The sequence below is a fragment of the Lithobates pipiens genome, unplaced genomic scaffold (assembly GCF_037356315.1).
Source record: "Lithobates pipiens isolate NorthernLeopardFrog02 unplaced genomic scaffold, aLitPip1_a1.2 Scaffold_19, whole genome shotgun sequence".
Lineage (NCBI taxonomy): Eukaryota > Metazoa > Chordata > Amphibia > Anura > Ranidae > Lithobates > Lithobates pipiens.
In genome coordinates, this window is record NW_027507764.1 from 215397502 (window position 1) to 215405927 (window position 8426).

General features: G+C 41.3%; 1 long non-coding RNA gene across 1 annotated transcript; it reads left to right on the top strand.

Annotated features, from left to right (window-relative positions):
- Positions 1-461: 461 nt before the first annotated feature.
- On the top strand, positions 462-3082 carry LOC143996569 (uncharacterized). The gene is made up of 3 exons (XR_013277571.1): positions 462-572; positions 807-873; positions 2969-3082. It is a non-coding gene; the product is annotated as an uncharacterized LOC143996569 (long non-coding RNA).
- The last annotated feature ends 5344 nt before the right edge of the window (positions 3083-8426 follow it).

The following is an 8426-nucleotide window of genomic DNA, read 5'->3' on the forward strand; positions in this document are numbered from 1 at the left end:
TTTTTAATCGTATATTTTTTTTCGGTTGCTGTTATATTATATTGTTTTAAAAAAAATCGAAATGTATAATCAAGAATTGGCTCTATCTATGTCTAAAATTATATATATATATATATATATATATATATATATATATATATTTTTTTTATCATGTTCATAATTTTAATTTTTTATATTTGTATTGTAATTTATTATTTTTTAGAACACACGTATACATTTATTAAAATTATTTTTATTTATTTTAGAATATATACGTCAACCATTTTTTATTTTTTTTTTGTTTAACCCATTTATTTGTTTTTATTTAACTATGTTTGTTAATTCGATCTCAATGTTATATTTTAATTCTTGATTTTACTTTAATAATGTGTAATTTTAAAAATATATATATATATATATATAATTTAATAATTTTTTTTTTTAGTCTTTTATTTTTTTTACATTAATTTATATGTTAGGAAATTTTTTTAAAAATATTTTTTAATTGTCTTCTCAGATTTTATATAGTACTCTGATTGTGCCTTTTAAATTGAAGATCTTTATCATTGTCAATCAAAACCTTCAATTATAAGGTAAGTTCCAACTTTTTTTTTTTTTATATTTTTTTTTTTGGCTGCGTTTATACTTTTATTTTTTGCATTAATACTTTAAAAAATGTTATTTTTAAAATATTTTGCTAACTACAAAAATTATTAAAAAGCCATTTTTATAATTTTTTTTTTTTTTTAATCCTTTTTTTTTTATTTTTATAACATAATTATTAAACTTTACTAATGTATTTTTATTTTATATTTCTTTCCTTTCAGTTAACGAACTACTGCATAGAAAATTCTGTGACCGATTTCTTAGCTGTTTAATCTACATCGGATTCAAGTAAGTTATTTAACCACTTAATAACCGGCCCATAGCCGAATGACGGCTTTAGGGCGGTTTCTTAACTGTGCGAGGCCGTCATATGATGTCCTCCCAGAATTCCGCTCTCGCGCGCCCCCTGGGGCGCGCACTCGAGAGCATCCGTGACGGATCACGGTAAACGGCCGCTCGTCGCGGCCGTTTACCAGGTGATCGCTCCGTCAAATGACGGAGCGATCACTTGTAAACAAACCGGCGTCATGTTATGACGCCGGTTCCTCCCTCCCCCTCTACCGATCGGAACAGCGGAGGGGGAGGAGATCGGTGTCAGCAGCGATGTGGGCTGCATCTGCAGTGCTCACATCGCTGCTCACCGAAAATTAACCCCTCAATTCCCTGCAAATACTCTGCAATACCCTGCCATTACTCTGCATTACCCTGCCATTACCCTGCCATTACCCTGCCATTACCCTGCCATTACCCTGCAATACCCTGCAACGCTCTGCAACACCCGCCAATACCCTGCAACACTCTGCATCACCCACCAATACCCTGAAACACTCTGCAATGCTCTGCAACACCCGCCAATACCGTGCAATGCTCTGCAACACCCTCCAATATCCTGCAATGCTCTGCAATGCAATACTCTGCAACGCCATACTCTGAGATACCCTGCAATACCCAGCCATAGACACCCCCCCCCCCTCCCGCCGCCCTCCGGTGCTTCTAAAGACCAAATAATATCCACCAATTTGTACTTATTTTTACCAAAGATATGTAGTGGTATAAATTTTGGCCAAAATATATGAAGAAAAAATTACTAATCTGCTAAATTTTATAACAGAAATCAAGAAAAATTCATTTTTTTACAGAATTTTCTGTATTTTTTCTTTTATAGCACAAAAAATAAAAAACCCAGCGGTGATTAAATACCACCAAAAGAAAGCTCCATTTGTGTGAAAAAAAAAGGACAAAAATTTCATATAGGTCCAGTGTTGCATGACTGAGTAATTGTCATTCAAAATGTGAGAGCACCGAAACCTGAAAATTGGTCTGGTTGTTAAGGGTGTTTAAGTGCCCAGTGGTCAAGTGGTTAATGCATTAAAAAAATGTGTGTATGTGTCTGTAAACCACTTTGCGCCCGCTTTATAGCCAATAGATGGCTGCAGAGCGGACGCTAAGACCCCTTTCACACTGTGGCGGTTTTCATGCGTTACAGCGTTAAAAATAGCACCTGTGTAGCGCCTGAAAAAACTGGCCTCTTTCACCACAGTGTTATGGGTTCACATTGCAGCGATGCGGGAACGCCACAAATCCGTGGCGGGTTCCCGCATTGCATGCCTCCCGGCGGCAGTTCACACTGCCCTATGCGAACTGCTGGGAGTGTCAGTGAAACATCAATGACACCCCCAGATCAGTTCGCATATCGCAGTGCGATCTGCAAACTCGGACAGGAATCGTATCGCATGGTGTGAACACCCATGCGATCCGATTCTGCTGCAGACCAAAAAAAGGGTCCCGTGCGAGTTTGGGGCGGGTGTGATGCGAATTCAGCCATACTATCTGTATGGCTGAACTCGCATTGCACAGAGATCCGATGTGATTTGCACTGCAAGGCGGTGCGAATCACATCCAGTTCTTGTATCCGCAGCAGTGTGAACCCAGCCTGAAAGCCGGAGGGCTTTCACACTGGAGCGTTGCGCTAGCAGGATGCTGAAAAAAGTCCTGCTAGCCGCATCTTCTGAGCGATGAAGGAGCGGTGTATTAACCGCTCATACCCATCGAAATCAATGGGACAGCGCGACTTTGTTCATTTATAGCACAAATGAAATAGAAAAAAAAAAACACAGGTGATCATACAAGAGCAAAAGACAGTTCTACTTGTGTGAAACAATCTAAATAATAAAAGTTCGATTTGGTGTTACATGCCTGAGTAATTGTCGTTCAAAGTGTGAGAGCAACGAAAGCTCAAAATTGGTCTGGGCAGGAGGGGTGTTTAAGTGCCCAGTAGGCAAGTGGTTAACGCACTATAAACACGTTTATGTTCTTGTACTGTTTTTGTTGTTTGGTTTGCTTTTATTTTTAATAATTTTTATTTTTATTTTTTATCCCATAGATTCAAAAGACAAGTGGAATTGATTATTCAAAGCCATGCCAAAAATTAAATATTGAATTTAATTTGTGTAACTTTATTTTTTTGTCTGTCTTTTTTTTTTTTTTTTTTTATGTGTGTGATTTTAGATGTGAGACTTTTCTTGCCTCAAACTTTTTTTTCTGAATCTCCTTTGCTCTCTCTATCCTTTGCTCTCTCTATCCTTTGCTCTCTCTATCCTTTCCTCTCTCTATCCTTTGCTCTCTCTATCCTTTGCTCTCTCTATCCTTTGCTCTCTCTATCCTTTGCTCTCTCTATCCTTTGCTCTCTCTATCCTTTGCTCCCTCGCTTCCGCTGTCCCTCGCTTCCGCTGTCCCTCGCTTCCGCTGTCCTCTATCCTTTGTTCTCTTTATCCTCTGTCCTTTGCTCTCTCTATCCTCTGTCCTTTGCTCTCTCAATCCTCTGTCCTTTGCTCTCTCTATCCTTTGCTCTCTCTATCCTTTGCTCTCTCTATCCTTTGCTCTCTCTATCCTTTGCTCTCTCTATCCTTTGCTCTCTCTATCCTTTGCTCTCTCGATCCTTTGCTCTCTCTATCCTTTGCTCTCTCTATCCTTTGCTCCCTCGCTTCCGCTGTCCCTCGCTTCCGCTGTCCCTTGCTTCCGCTGTCCTCTATCCTTTGTTCTCTTTATCCTCTGTCCTTTGCTCTCTCTATCCTCTGTCCTTTGCTCTCTCTATCCTCTGTCCTTTGCTCTCTCTATCCTCTATCCTTTGCTCTCTCTATCCTTTGCTCTCTCTATCCTTTGCTCTCTCTATCCTTTGTTCTCTCTATCCTTTGCTCTCTCTATCCTTTGCTCTCTCTATCCTTTGCTCTCTCTATCCTTTGCTCTCTCTATCCTTTGCTCTCTCTATCCTTTGCTCTCTCTATCCTTTGCTCTCTCTATCCTTTGCTCTCTCTATCCTTTGCTCTCTCTATCCTTTGCTCCCTCGCTTCCGCTGTCCCTCGCTTCCGCTGTCCCTCGCTTCCGCTGTCCTCTATCCTTTGTTCTCTCTATCCTCTGTCCTTTGCTCTCTCTATCCTCTGTCCTTTGCTCTCTCTATCCTCTATCCTTTGCTCTCTCTATCCTCTATCCTTTGCTCTCTCTATCCTTTGCTCTCTCTATCCTTTGCTCTCTCTATCCTTTGCTCTCTCTATCCTTTGCTCTCTCTATCCTTTGCTCTCTCTATCCTTTGCTCTCTCTATCCTTTGCTCTCTCTATCCTTTGCTCCCTCGCTTCCGCTGTCCCTCGCTTCCGCTGTCCCTCGCTTCCGCTGTCCCTTGCTTCCGCTGTCCTCTATCCTTTGTTCTCTTTATCCTCTGTCCTTTGCTCTCTCTATCCTCTGTCCTTTGCTCTCTCTATCCTCTGTCCTTTGCTCTCTCTATCCTTTGCTCCTTCGCTTCCGCTGTCCCTCGCTTCCGCTGTCCCTCGCTAACTCTCTATCCTCTGTCCCTCGCTAACTCTCTATCCTCTGTCCCTCGCTAACTCTCTATCCTCTGTCCCTCGCTAACTCTCTATCCTCTGTCCCTCGCTAACTCTCTATCCTCTGTCCCTCGCTAACTCTCTATCCTCTGTCCCTCGCTAACTCTCTATCCTCTGTCCCTCGCTAACTCTCTATCCTCTGTCCCTCGCTAACTCTCTATCCTCTGTCCCTCGCTAACTTTCTATCCTCTGTCCTTCACTCTCTCTTCGCTCTCTCTCTCTCACCTTCGTTCTCTCTTCGCTCTCTCTCTCGCCTTTGCTCTCTGTTTTCCATCTCCGACAATTGGATTTTATTAAAATCCATAATTTTAAACTTTTTTTTTTTTTTTTGAATCAATGTATAATTTTGTGTATTGTCTCAATCACGGCTTCTTTTACCTTTTTAGTTCTTTCTCCTTTGTCTATGTCTCCATCTTCTTTATATCTATATCTCTACATCTATTTTATATCACCATTATCTCGCATTTTGACTCTACTGCTATCAAACCACCTATCTCTCTCTCTTTCCCCTCAGACAATTGGATTTGATACTTTCTAATCCATAATAAAAATGTATTGTTTTCCTTTTCTTTTGATTTTCTTTTTTTTTTTTTTTTTTTTTTTTGTTTTCATCTTCATTCTTCTAGTTTCTGCTCGCTCTCTATCCTCAGTCCCTCTCTCTCTATCCATCCTCTGTCCCTCTCTCTCTCTATCCATCCTCTGTCCCTCTCTCTCTCTCTCTCTCTCTCTCTCTATCCATCCTCTTTCCCTCTCTCTCTCTCTCTCTATCCATCCTCTGTCCCTCTCTCTCTCTCTCTCTCTATCCATCCTCTGTCCCTCTCTCTCTCTCTCTCTCTATCCATCCTCTGTCCCTCTCTCTCTCTATCCATCCTCTGTCCCTCTCTCTCTCTCTCTATCCATCCTCTGTCCCTCTCTCTCTCTCTCTATCCATCCTCTGTCCCTCTCTCTCTCTCTCTCTCTCTCTATCCATCCTCTGTCCCTCTCTCTCTCTCTCCATCCTCGCTCCCTCTCTCTCTCTCTCTCTCTCTCTCTCTCTCTCCATCCTCGCTCCCTCTCTCTCTCTCTCTCTCTCTCTCTCTCTCTCCATCCTCGCTCCCTCTCTCTCTCTCTCTCTCTCTCTCCATCCTCGCTCCCTCTCTCTCTCTCTCTCTCTCTCTCTCTCTCTCCATCCATCCTCGCTCCCTCTCTCTCTCTCTCTCTCTCCATCCTCGCTCCCTCTCTCTCTCTCTCTCCATCCTCGCTCCCTCTCTCTCTCTCTCCATCCTCGCTCCCTCTCTCTCTCTCTCTCTCTATCCATCCTCTGTCCCTCTCTCTCTCTCTCTCTATCCATCCTCTGTCCCTCTCTCTCTCTATCCATCCTCTGTCCCTCTCTCTCTCTATCCATCCTCTGTCCCTCTCTCTCTCTCTCTATCCATCCTCTGTCCCTCTCTCTCTCTCTCTCTCTCTATCCATCCTCTGTCCCTCTCTCTCTCTCTCCATCCTCGCTCCCTCTCTCTCTCTCTCTCCATCCTCGCTCCCTCTCTCTCTCTCTCTCTCTCTCTCTCTCTCTCCATCCTCGCTCCCTCTCTCTCTCTCTCTCTCTCTCTCTCTCCATCCTCGCTCCCTCTCTCTCTCTCTCTCTCTCTCTCTCCATCCTCGCTCCCTCTCTCTCTCTCTCTCTCTCTCTCTCTCTCTCTCCATCCATCCTCGCTCCCTCTCTCTCTCTCTCTCTCTCTCCATCCTCGCTCCCTCTCTCTCTCTCTCTCCATCCTCGCTCCCTCTCTCTCTCTCTCCATCCTCGCTCCCTCTCTCTCTCTCTCTCTCTCCACCCTCTCTCTCTCTCTCTCCACCCTCTCTCTCTCTCTCTCTCTCTATCTCTCCACCCTCTCTCTCTCTCTCTCTCTCTCCACCCTCTCTCTCTCTCTCTCTCTCTCCACCCTCTCTCTCTCTCTCTCTCTCTCTCCACCCTCTCTATCCATCCTCGCGCTTCCTCGCTCTCTCTCTATCCATGCTCGCTACCGCTCTCTCTTCTCTTGTGTAATCCGCACTGTAAAATTTTATTAAATATTATATTTTAAATGGAGTTGTTAATTTTTTATTTTATTTTTTTTAATGTAATTTTATTTCATGTTAAAAAAAAAAAATTTTGAATATACTCTTAAATAAATTATTTAATTAAATAAAACCAAGTGTCTTTTTTTTTTTTATTTGTATTTTTAATATCTAATGTCAAAAAAAATAAATATATTTATATATATATATATATATAATTTTTAATATATTTGTTTGACTAATTTTACTCTTCTTTATTGAATAGAAATGCCGAGCTGCTTTGCACTTTGTTGCAGCCACGACAGTGATGCTCAGTCAAATCCTCCAATAAGAAAATATTATATTTTCCCGAAGGATGCGACACTTCTTAAAATCTGGCTTCAAAACGCCGGTATGGAGCCTGAGATGATAGAACAATACGTTCCACTAATCCAAAGTGATGTGCGTGGGAACGTGTACAGGATGTGTTCTGCGCACTTCCAAGCTGATTCTTTCATTGGCCAAGGGCAAAAAAGAAAATTGAAAGGAGATGCAATACCAACTATTTTTCCGAAAATCTCAATGATCACCAGCTCCGATACTAAATGGAGCACAAGACTTAATAAAATTCGTAGATCAAAATACGCGATGCCAGGAACCTCAACATCTGAAATTGTAAATACTACATGTTCATGTAAATGTGTCAAAGTGCAAATGAAAGATGCAGAAACCCAAACAACAAATTTGGAGGATACTGTCCCGGAATCACAGGAAAACTATAGTAAAATAGCTAGTGCAAGATCAATCTCCTTGGATCACCCGTATTGCAGTTCTGGGGCTGGTTTAATGACACCTCCTCCGGTTCCACATACTGCAACTGGACTTTGGACACCGAACGTCCAACCCACACCAGTAATGAGTTCACCCTTACAATCTGAGGTCGATAGTCCTGAAATCCGTCCCAAAAGAAAATTGGCATACTACGACGACCCAATTTTCCGATTGTCTGATTGTGAAACTCCTTTGAAAGATGATGTAAGTCTTTGTGAAAGTGTTGAAGACACACAAATAGATGACACTCTACAATACCCCCTTAACCTCGTAAACGAAAAAAAATGTATTGTTTTTGAAAGCAGGCTGGATCAATTGCTGTTTCAAATGCGATGTCCAGATCCAGACTGTATTTCAAAAATAAAAAAAATTGAAAAACAACTAATTGGCACGTTGGTTTGTGTCTTTTCCACATGCTCTGCTGACCACCGCAAAAAGCTGTGGGAAAGCCAGCCAAAAATTAAGAATTATCCCGCAGGAAATATTTTACTTTCAGGCGCCATTTGTGTGAGTGGAGGAAGCTATACCAAAGTGAGAGAAATGTTTGAATTTTGCGGCATCGAGATATTTGGAGAAACTTCTTACAATCGAGCGCAAAATCAATACATTTTTCACGCTATTGACTATAGTTGGCAAAAAAACAAGGGCTATGTTTCTGAAGAATTAAAAAAAAAACCATTGTATCTTGTAGGAGACGGACAATGCGATAGCCCTGGCTTTTCTGCCAAATTTTCCACTTATACATTCATGGACCTTTTCTCCAAAAAAATTGTAGATTTTGAGTTGGTGCAGGTGTCACAAACAACCTCATCAGTCGCCATGGAAAAATTTGGATTTACAAAAGTTTTAGACAGACTAATTGAAAGCAAATTCGATGTTCAATTTGTGGGAACCGATAGACACACCGGCATACGCAAATTGTTAACCACTGCAAAATATGAAAATATTAATCATCAATTTGACATTTGGCACTATGTTAAAAATTTAAAAAGAAGATTGGTACAAATTTCCAAAAAAAAAATTCATAGTGCCATTATGCCGTGGATCAGATCCATAACAAACCATTTCTATTGGTGTAGTAGAGCTTCCAAAGGAAACGAGGAACGTTTTAAAGAACTTTGGCA